Below are 12,134 nucleotides of genomic sequence, written 5' to 3' on the forward strand. Positions count from 1 at the left end.
CTGGCTGGTTTCCCAAATGTACTTTGAGTTACCAACCACATTTAAGAGGCTGCTGGAGCTTCTTTGTACATTAAGAAAGTGCTGAAACAGAAAAAGCATTGAGCAGAATATGCAATGACTTTGTCACAATTATGGGCATCAAACACAGGGTTTTCAGACACAATTCTTTATCCTGCAGATGTTTCAGCTCAGTGTGTTGATCAGCACATTGCCCCAGGAAATTGCCTGGCTGATCAAAAAGTGTCTGTGTGCTCCCCTTACACAAACCCAGCATAGCCTTTTCAGGACAGCTACTAGTTTGAGTATACTGGAGCTAGCAAAATTGTAGATGAGCAATTGAAACATTTCACTGGTACACCTTGACTCCTTAGAGAAGCTGAATCTGTAGTAAGCAAAAATACTGTTCATTGCAAGTAAAATTCAGCACTTACGATGTGTGTAGGATTGTAATCTTTGCCTCTTTGTATAATGATATCCCATGGGAAAAAATTGCCTTTGGAGATATTGGGAGATATAAGCTCAGTCATTGCAACATTTAGTTTTCCTTTCAACATGCTGTAAATATAATTAATCCATAAGTGATAATTTTCATGGTACTATAGATGCAAGACAAAGTCCTGTCCTGGTACTCTCTCTTTCCCTTAGGTGAATTCATGTCAGAAGAAAATTTAGTTTTATCTCTGTATTGTCTCCTCTGCTAGAACAGTAACCACCATATAAACAAACAAAAAAACTGGTGGAGTGTTATTTGTTTCTATACCAATTAATATCTTTCCTTCTTCACCAATGTGATCAGTGAATTTGTGTCTTTTCTTTGCCAGATACCTGCCTTGTGTCATTGTGATTTTAAGTTTTGAAGATGCTGAGGACCAGCAGCAGCTCCTGCAAACTTCATTGGCAGCTGGGAAGAATCAACAGTGAGAATTCATCCTATGGGTGAGCACTCAATGGAGTTCCCATTACATTCTTATAATGACAAGACTTCAAATCACTGTTTGCCTCCCCCTATCGGTCTGATGATTAAGGGTTGAACATTTGGGTCTGGGTTCACCCACTTAGGTCTCTGGGCATTTACTTGAGACATCAGGTTGATTGTTCAATGCCCAGGAAGTCACTGCTACAGGGAAGATTAGTTAGCAGCAGGCTGAATTGCCCATCAGAAGAACCTCCATCCCTCTCTGTGTCTCTGTTTCTATCTCCCTGCTGGCATCTCAGACCAGCGCCTATCATTAATGAGATGACTCTATTTTCATAATGTGTTAGGGAAAACAGACTTTTGCCAAGGAAGCACTAGTTGGTGCACAGGTAAAATCAACACTTGTGGACAGCGAAAAGGTGGGCCTGTACCTGCTTCTTGAGGAGCAGAGGAGAACAAGGAAGGATTTGTTCCTTCTCCCCAGTATCCTCACCTAATGTTCTTCCAACCCAGATAGGCCAAGCTAGAGGGAAAAGTAAAGAAGCAGAATATTTCTCTGCCTTGCAAAAGAGACAAAAACAAAATGTGACTCTTCTACTCGCTGTTTCATAGGGAGGCAACATGTGGCCATAATTCAGTCTAGTGCTTACTCATTATTTCTACAGAGCATTTGCACTTTTGTTCAGAAATTTCATAATTTCATTTGGTAAATCTGATGTGTTCTACTGTGGAACAAAATGGAAGTTCATTAGAGAAATTGTAAGGCTGAAGCCTTTTTACCTCAGAACAAGCCTTTGGATTTTGTTAATCAGGTACATTTTTCATTTACACTTATAAGCATTTGACAAGTAATCAGCTTTGGAAGGAGTATGATTTACTGCTGCCATCCGGGTTTGTTCTATTAATAACAGTAATAATGTTTGGCACTGCTACACCCAGTGTAAGCAAAGGGTAGAACAGATTTCCCAAGTGCTAGCTGCCTGAGTGTGGTTTTCCATGTCCTGCTGAGAAGGGTTTGCCAGGGCCAGGCCTGTTGGGATCAAAAGGATGTGGATAAACAAGAGCAGAGACTTTGTGCAAGTTTGTCATTGTGTTCAAGGGTGGATTATTGAGTTTGCTGGGATTTCTCCTATTTTATTTCTCTCAGATGGATTTAATTGAGACTTTGAGCTTTTCAATTTAGTGCTGTGAAATGATTTAATTTTTGAAGAGAAATTTGAGTAGAATTCTGTTTAAAAAGTGTTGAAAATTGTCTTCAACTTTTTCTAGCAGAAAATTAAGTACTCATTGAGGTGTTCCTTTTTTTTTTTTTTCTTTCACAGAAGGTGTTTGTTTTCCTTCAAAAGTAAAGATCTGTTTTCATTAAAAGAACAAAAACCTGGAAACATTTGTTTGTGTTGTAAATCCCCTCCCATAACAATCTGAGGTGAGATGTGCAAACTTTCAGTATTTTCAGGGAGGTGGGAAGGAAGATACAAGAAAGGAATTTCAAAAAAAAAAAAAAAAAGGTGCATCTGTACACTTTGCAAGAATGCGGTCATGTCCTGGGTCTGTACATGCTTTTCTTTATTGCAAAACTGTTTTTGGTCCAGATACGTAACAAGTTGCAGTGGAAACAATCCTTGCCAGGTCCATTTCAGCACTTCTGGGTATCGGTTACTTTTTCCATAGTTAGTATATAAAGGATCAATAGTTTCCTTTCTAACTCAGTTATGCAGGGAGTCCAGACAAGATTAAGAGCTGTTTGACTGACAGATGAACAACTTTACCATTAAACAAATGTGAATTACTCACATACATGAGAGCCCTTACCTGTTGAACTGGAGCAGGTATTCACTGTGCATCAGTGCAGCATTCCTTTTTTATGGGTGACTGCTTAAACAGTGTGGCTGTGACCTGTGCGGTCTGGCTGGTGGAACGTGACAGGTCTCAGAGGGCTGCAAAGGTTATGTGCCATTTTGATTATTTTATTCAGTTTGATTCCTAGCTTTTCCAAGCTGCAGTCTAGTCCTTTTCTGAAATCTTTGTGATGGCTGTGTCATCTCACAGAACTACTGCCAACTCTTTATTCATGTATTTACTACTTTATTTGAGAACTGTTTTCCTTTCAGGTATACCAGTTTGGAACAAAAATATTTTTTTTATAATGCACTTGAGTGTTTTTCATTTTGTGTGAATACAAAGTTTGGTCTCTCTTTTCATCCTTTCTATCACAACCTTTGTAATATATTTGATTGATAGATTTTATTACTATGGCTACTCCTATTTTGTACAGCAGATTTTATTTGTGAGAGTAATATCATGCTCTGCCCTCATTCAGCCTACTTTGTTTATTACTGTTTATTGTGGTGGTGTTTTTTTTTCTACTGCTTTCCTTAAAAACAAGCTTGCTGCAGAATAAGGAGCCTCTCGTATCTTTAAATCCATGGTGTTCTGTACTGCTACCTTACAGTGAAGAATCTTATACACTGAAATACCAAGAAATTTTGCTGCCTGCAAGCATTCAGAAATGAAAATCACAGAGAGCTTCCATCTTTTGAAGTCTTTTTTTTTTTCCCCTTAATTTTCAAAACTCTTTATTTGAAAAAAAAATCTTGCTGGGCAAGTCACAGTGATTTACTTGCATGCTGCAGGCTGATTTAGGATGCTTATTCGATCAGTGTGCTTCTAATGACACTAGAAATACCGTAATGGATGGAACATTCCTGGCCTGTTCTAAATTGGATTAGATGGTTTACTAATGTAATACTGGCAAGCCAAATCAGCCTGTGATGCCATGGGGATTAATCTATAGGGAATATGTGATCTCTAATGCCCATGTGCTAGCTGAAGTACAGTCATATCTTTTGATTTAATAAACCATTTTCACATTTCCCAACGGTATGTGTGTCTTTGAGTAGGATGAGCTAATTGGTAAAACCACACTTTTTAAACGAAGCTTCATAACTTGCTGCTAAATGGAAGAATACTAAGTACTTCAGTCTTAAAAGATTTGAATGCTGTTTACACTATTTGTCTTTGATAGCTCAAATGCTAAGTGCAATGCAAAAATTTGGTGTTCTCTGTTAAAAGACCAAATTAATGATGCTGATATATCTTATAAAATGTTCATTCATTACTTAATTAAGGAGTCATAGAAGGTACACATCTTAGTAAGTCCAGTATATTAGATCTGGCTTCATTCTGGTCATCACATGATTCCATTCAAATTAACTCTTGATATACAGACGTTTACAAATTGATGATCAAAGAAATTATTAGGAAGTAGATTGAGAAACAAGGAAAAATTGCACAGTGCTTCATTCTTGGGTGTCACTCATTAGCACTGCACTGGTTGCTGATGTGCTCGCTGCAGATGTGCATAACCAGTGGGTGGCAGATGGATTGTGCAGGTAGCAGAGAGGCACAGCAGAAAGAATGAGAACTGCAGAATTACAATGCCAAAGCTTCCTCTCGGTTTAGATACATCTTAGTGCACTTGTACTAATAAATAGCTTTTGCTAAACTGAATGTAAAATGTTTTCATTATGCCCAAGTATTTTTGCTGTTAAATCAATCATCCTATACAAAATGCAATATGCTATAATTTTGTGACTGGTTTGATAACAGAAGTAGTCTTCTGGTTAAATTAATAAGTTAATGCATATATACACACTGTATATATGTATATATATATGTGTGTGTGTGTGTATATATATATATATGTAAAATATGTCTCCTGGCTATAATTGCCTTAATTCCAATAGTCATGGTATAACGTACAGAGACCTGAAATAAAATATTTCCCTTTCACTTTTCCCCTTGACTTAGCAGTACTTCAGACTTCCATGCAGGTGACATAAACATGAGACAATACCTAAGACAATATTCTTTACCTTCTTCCGAAAATAAGAAATTTTCCCCACCAAAGTATGTGCCACACATCTTAGACAGACACATCTCAACATGCACCCCCCCCCCCCCAGATCTGTGACAGATATTAAATTGAATATTGGGACTAACACCTGGATTTGACACACTTACTATATTGCATAACACAGGTAGGATTACAGGATTTCCAGTGGTTTGTTTTGAACTATGTACCACATGGAAGCATGTGTTTCTAACCTAGCCACTCAGAAAAAAACAGATCATAAAACAATGACATGCTGGTATACAGGAAAATTATTTTAGATCTGTTTCATGGTTTAAAGAATTTATTTTTATAAATATTTCTGTCGTTCCAAGGTCTTTTCGAAGTGAATAAATCTATTTGAAAAATGCTTTGAAAAACAGTACCATAAAAACAATGAGATTCCTAAAATTTTGTCCAAAAACCTTTTCCAAGAAGCAACATAAACAGAAAGCATGAGAGTATTTACTAGTCTTTGTCATATATTTTGGATGATTTATGCAATCTCTGTATAGCCAAATATTGAAATGTCAGTCAGTACAATCATCAGTACATCATTCTGCGTCAGAGCTTGACTCCTCACCTACTGATTTTTTAATTAGAGTGGGCTTTAGGTATATTTGCTTCAAATGGCAATCTAACAGATATATCAAAGAAACTCAGACTGTTTTTAGCTTCACAGCTGTTTTAAGTGGCAGGAGATGTTTGATCTTCTTACTGCCACTGAAACACTGAAAGTTGTCTTATCCTTCATTAGACTAGTTATCTTCAGCTGGCATTTTTAAAATAGAATGTTTTTTAACTGGTACTGAGTCATCATGACTTTTGCACTAAGTTCCTCAGGTTCCCCTGAAAGTCTTGTCTCACTGTAATGTTATGTATCTCTGTTTCCCACTTTGTTTTGGTATACAGGCCAGAATCTCACTATAAGATGATCTGCGTATATGAGGAGATATAATATTAAGGAGACACTTGTAGAGATTATTTCCTTTGGCTAGTTTGGCCAATCATGATTTTTTTTCCAGCAGGGAACTTCCTGATAGACAGGACAGCTGTCCTTTGACTTATGCTACTAGCTATAAAACTTTTCCAGCAGGGTAAGACACTTGTGGTTGTAAATCAATTTTAGTAGAACCAGCATTCAATACTTGTTGTGTTAGTACACTACTGACATGAAGGGACACCTTTTCAAATACAATTGCTTGAATTGTGCACAAACATTTGTGTGCATGGACAGCCACTGAGTTTTGTATTTGTTTGTCTGTGTGAACACATGCTGGCTGTTCTGTCTTCAGGAAGTACATCTGAGATGCTGATGTACTGGAAATTTGACACTGAAGGATATGTATCATCTCTGACATGTGAGTGTTGCTGTTATGCTGTAAATTTTGTCTGTAGCAGAGTTAGACAATTTAGAAGAGAAGTACGATTAGAAATAAAGTTATTAGTTAACAGGTAGAAAGCATGCCAAATGCAGTCATGAAATAAATATGTTTGAGTTTTTTTGAGTAATGAACGATAGCCTAAGAATTATCAATGGAGCAATGTTACACATTAAAGTATATAAATATATTTTTGGCTGTTGGCATACATCTATGTAGTGCAGACATTCCTGATAATCTGATAGAGCAGAGGCTACACAGACTTTGTATCATACCCACATGGAGCCCCATGAGTCTGACTAGTGGCAGGTACCTAAAATCTGCTGAAGAAAAATAATAAACTTATCTATGTAATTATTTATCCCATGTGCAGTGTTGATAAACTTATGATGAATGCATTTTTTTTGAGCTTGTCATATAGTGATTTGCAAGAAATAACCACTTTGAATGGAACTGAAATTAACAGGGAGAAGTGTTACATTTCCAAATGCCACAGCAACATCAAGACCTTGTGCTGTGACTTCAGTGACTGGGATGCTTTGGTCTGTGTCTAGTAATTCCAAAAAGCTGTTATTTTGAGGGCATGTTTTACAACAACTTTAACATCGAAGCATCTGCGTTATCTCAAGCTGAAAATGAAAGGTCCACGTTTTGGACAGTGATAGAGACATCCTAAGTTTCTGAACTGAAATCATAGAAATGAAAATGTAGCTATTACACAGCTCTATGTATACAGAACTAATATATACAGAATATATTTACTTTGATTTTGGGATTCATTTCCCTGTGTTCTGTCCAATAGTAGTTTAAACTTCTGAGACTCTTTAAAGACCCTGCCATAAATCCATTGCTGCCATTTTCCACAACTCCACAGGGCCATTAGAAAACAGGCTTTGAAACCCCTGCTCGCCAGTATGTGCATATAAGCAGTCTGAAATCTCTTCTATCTTTTCCCACTGTCCAAGCCTTATAACTGATTCCAGAGACGCCTGACTTTACTGATGAAGAGCTATAATAAATAGTTCCAATAAACATTTCCAGAAGTATTCTGATGGTACTCAGAGCCATGTAAAGGTTTAGTCAGTAAAGAGGTACAACCCAGCAGTACTTCACCATCGCTAAACTGCCAGGAAGATAAGCATAGAGATGCTGAGCATGTTACAATGCACATTGCCAAGCACACCGTGCCTTGTGCAAGAGAGGAAGAAAGGCTATAGGATGGTGATGATGACTTAGAACAGCAGAGGAATAATGTTCTGGTTTTGCATTCCACCACTTTGTACTCCTTGACTTTCAGAAATGACCATTTCATAAAAGTTGTATTTGCTTTCCTTTGATTTACAATTATTGAAATTTTAATAAGGATTGTGCAGGGACTCCAGACATCACATATTGTCAGTGAGAAATTATAACTTTATTGCAGCACACACTGACAGCCAACTCATAAAAATGAATGACATTCTGTATCATAACATCTCGTAGGCTGTTCAGCATGTTAATAGCTCACTTCATCTTTCTTTAGCATAATGAGGCAGACAGTGTACCAATATTCAACGTGAAAATGAAGATTAAGAAAATTTGAATTGAAGCAAGAAACTAGCATTTAGCAGAGGTTCAGGCAACATTCAGATAAAAAGTTTCAATTAAAGTACTGTTAGAGAGTCCTTTATCACTGAAGCAAAGCTTTGTTACCAAAGACCAACACTAACGACAAAAAATGTCTGTTTCCAGCTGTACTTAGCTTTTGAAATACTACTTCTGAAAGGATCTGAAGTCTTTGTCTTATCCCATCAGATAATACTTTTTTTTATAGACTCAATTGTATAAGGTTAGATCAATTTATAATAAGCTATTTTTTTCATAATAGATCAAACTAGAAAAGTAGAAACTATTCAGGAAAGAGAGCAGACAGTTTTAAGGCTAACTCAGAGCATGCTTTTTTGCTATTCTAAAAATGGATAAAAACATTTAGTAGCCAATGAACAAACTATTTCCATATAAAACACTGATTACAACATATGAGTGTCTCTGAAGTAGGATATTAGGAAAAGGATATTCATAGATCTACTTCAACTCCAAGAGATGCAGTTACAACAGCAATATTTTTGGCACAGAGTACTACTTGAAGATATAAAGAAATGTAAAGCAAAGCCTCATAGCTGATGATCTGTCATTTTTCATTACAGATTGCTTTTTTTGCTACTTTTATTGGCAGTTCTTAATGTACCTACCTGAACACAGACACAACTATCCATTTACTATCTCAAATACAGCACTAATAATTAATAAATGACTCCTTAGTCACTAGGAGGCCTTGTTAAGATAACACTGTGACTCACTACACTCAAGTACGAGTGTATGTCTCCATAGTATGAACTTGAATCAATCAACTGTAAATATTTGTAAACTGTAAAGAGTAAAATTACTCAGCTAAGGTTGCTGCTGCCTTTAATTTTGGTGATGATCAACTACAAAATCTCACTTTAGCTTTGTAAGGACTCCTTCTTCAGCTCTGAAAGTATCAAAATTAAAGATACATAAAGCTTTGTAAAATTCCTAAAACTAATACTTTTCCTTTTTCAAAATACATGCGCTTTTGAAACAATTTTTAATGGATCTGCATTATCTAGTGCAATGCCTGAGCCAGCTGTAGTTCCCTTGCTGTGGAAACATGTATTGTACCTGTGGGAGGGAGTGCACCCCACTACCTGGGTAGAGAACAGGAGGTTGATATTCCTCCCTCGAACAGGTGAGCAGGTTGCGTCCTTTATCACCTTGGAGGGGTCTTTCCAGTGGAGTCTCTGTGTGAAAAATGCAGATGAGTACAATGTTTCTTCCATCTCAGAAATACTTGTGACTAACCAGCTTACTTTGGGATCTGTGGTCACCAGTGGTGAAGGTTATGAATGCTCCAGGGCATCAGTCCCAGCTAGACGGCCTGCTACAGAGAGTGGCCACAGCCAGGACAAAGTGATTTTGTTTCAAATCCCTAAGATAAAGGGGATAACTTCATCAGGCTTCTCTTTTACCTCTATACAAACCAAGAAACAATTTCTTCTGAGCACTTCCATAACATCTGACACCTGTAATGTTGTCAGCTGAGGTACATGAAATAACAGTAACATCTTGGAAGCATGGCTAAAAACACATCCAAGTTCAGCCAATTTAATTGAATTTTCTGTACTTGTTCCAAGTCCAAAGAAATTAGCACTGTATGTTCCAGCTTAAAAAGACACTCCTAGTGATCTATGCTCTCTGTGGAGATCTGTCTACCCAAATTTAACGGTCCTCTTCTGTTTGTCTGAACTACTTTGGCCACTGCTTTTTTCATTCTTTCACTTTTAAACCGTTATTCCTTCAGCATAATTTTCAGTTCACGCCGTTTGGGTTTTCTATCACCAACCAACCATTCATTTTGATTTGTTACCTAATGGCCTAAGCTGACTCCTGATTTGGTTCCTCACTCATTAAGACTTTTCATTATGGGTGATTTTGAAATTTATGCTGATGCTTTGGAACATACACCCATACAAAGGTTTAATGATTTGTTGAATCTTACATTATGTTAATTTTCATTCTTGCACAATGTCCCATACATTAGAATGTTACTTAATCTTCATCTCAATGATATACTACTCTTTTTTCTTTCTCATTCAGTGATTAGTCCTCACTGTGGACTAACTGAAGGTTTCTTTCCCTTTCCTTGTTTTGCCTGTGTTATTTATCAGTTGCCCAGGGCTCGGTGATGCTTTAGTTTCTGCATCCTTGCTGCTGACACGTGGGATTTTTAAAATCAGTGACCATGCTCATGGTCACTCAACTGAAGACAGTTCTCAGAGTGAGCCGAAGCCATCTCCGTGTCTCTTCCTTCTGGTTGTACCTCTTGAGTCTCCTCCTTCCCTCGGCTATATGGGGATCCTTCTTGCAGCTCCTTCCCCTTACTTCATTTGGTTTAATGCATTGCTAAGCGCACAGTGGCCATGTTGATATTTACTGTTTTTGTTGTTGTTGTTGTTTTCATGAAATTAAAATTCTATTCTCTGCATTTCTGCAAACAAAAAAGATTGGACTGCTTTCCTCCCTTTTTGGTACGCTGTATCAGTTCCTAAGGTTAAACATCCTTTTGCCGAGTATTTCTTTTCACTCAAGGTCAGCTTTAAGCTTCTTAGAATATACCTGCAATTACTTTTAGAATTAAGAAAGCTTGGATAGTCTGTCTAAATGTAGTGAGTTTTAATCCAATCTATACCATTCCTTTTATTTCACTGGCAGTTGAGAAGGTGGTATCGAAATAGCTTTTGCAGAAGCTTTATCTATTGGATTTTATCAGTAAGTCTTAGTTCCCAGAACTGATTGCTCATTGGAAAAACTCAGAAGTAATTCCATGAAGCCAGTAAGTTTAATTTATCCATATGTCATAAGTGAGTTCAGCATAGAACTAGAGGTCTGATGCAGGTAAGTGTTACTCTAAAGGTTATCTGGCTTTCTCTTGAATTTAGGAAGTATAGCTGCAGTGAAGGGTAAGCGGAAAGCAACCACTGTCTGGCAATGTCATGGGCATCAAAAAAAATTATTGAAGGAAGCGCAGAGCTAGCCATATACATCAGCTGATGACGGGTAGGGATTGTCTCCTAGGTTGATGGAATCAGTTCTCACGCTTGCATTATGAATGTACCATATACATCAGAGGGTGACAGGGAGGGACTGTCGCCTGGGTTGATGAAATCGCCTCACACACTTGCAATACAAATGTACCAAATAGCAAGAATTATTTGGGCAAAACTAATGTACACGGGAGTGCTCCAAGTGCTGTGTTACTTCATTTGAGGATGACTGTTTTGAATTCATGAGTGTTCAGGAATGTAAATCTGGGACGATCTGGGTACAATTGCAGTTTGCCCCATTTTACGTCAATTCAAAGAGTTCAAGCCTCTCAACTAGCCATGTGTAGCCAAACAACCTCTCTAACTGATGTCTATACTTTCCTGTTTAAAAACTTCTTTATCTTCATGATCCAGCTATCAGTGATCTTTTCACTTGGGGTTTTGAAGAGGTTTATCAAATTTTATTTTTGTCTTCTGTTATTATTTAGCTAATGCCATTTGTCTGAGGAATTTTTGCAACTGCTGAATGCCATTTGTGGTCCCTTTTTATTTTGCTTTTCCTCCCCCCAGGTAGCACTATTTATATGCATTGTTTGTGGTGTCACTATGCAGAAAATGCCCAGATATACTTTCCAGTTGTCACAGACCTTGGGAAGCAGTTGATGTTTTGCATAAATATCTGAGGGTTACTTACAAAAAGAGGCTTCATATTCCTTTAAACCTAGTGGTTAAAGTATATTCAAGTCATTATTGAATTTCTGGTTGCTAAAAAACCATTTGGGGTGAAAACAGCAGCTTTCTGCACTTTCTGGTTTTTACTTTTTTTCTATTAAGTATATACTAATTAATGAAGTTATTTTCAGGTGATTTGAGCTTTTAAGTTTGATCTTACATTTCATTGTTCTATTGTGCAAGTACCTTACTTATACTTCTTATGTCACCTTTTCTGGAAGAAAATTCTTCTGCTGTCTTATATATATATGTATATATATATATATATATATATATATATATATGATTTCCCAAGGAAATGCCCAAGTTCTTGTACAATTCATGTAGTTTGTTCATGATTACTTGGGAGTAGTATACTGTTTCCAGGTTGTTGGTTTTTTGTTTTTTTTTTTTAGTTTGTTTGTTTGTTTGTTTGTTTTTGATCCAGCTTCTCAGAGGAAAGGAGATCGACAAAAAATAGGAGAAATTAAACAGGCTTTTTATTAACAAAGCTTTTCAAGCACAGAACTTGCTCTCAGGAGTCCAGCTCAACATACAGAAGCAGAGAGTAAGAACCAATATCCTACAGAGATTTCTTGTCTCTCTCTTAAAGAACCAAAGCACTCAAC

General features: G+C 37.0%; 1 protein-coding gene across 2 annotated transcripts in view; it reads left to right on the forward strand.

The window, feature by feature from the left end:
• Positions 1-852: 852 nt before the first annotated feature.
• Positions 853-12,134, forward strand: part of SEMA6D (semaphorin 6D) — a 261,006-nt gene continuing 249,724 nt past the window's right edge. For both annotated transcript variants that reach the window (XM_013177265.3, XM_013177267.3), the window contains exon 1: positions 853-936. The gene's annotated coding sequence lies outside the window, so the exon portion shown is untranslated. The remainder of the gene's footprint in view (positions 937-12,134) is intronic.

Source organism: Anser cygnoides, chromosome 11 (assembly GCF_040182565.1).
Source record: "Anser cygnoides isolate HZ-2024a breed goose chromosome 11, Taihu_goose_T2T_genome, whole genome shotgun sequence".
Taxonomy (NCBI): Eukaryota; Metazoa; Chordata; class Aves; order Anseriformes; family Anatidae; genus Anser; species Anser cygnoides.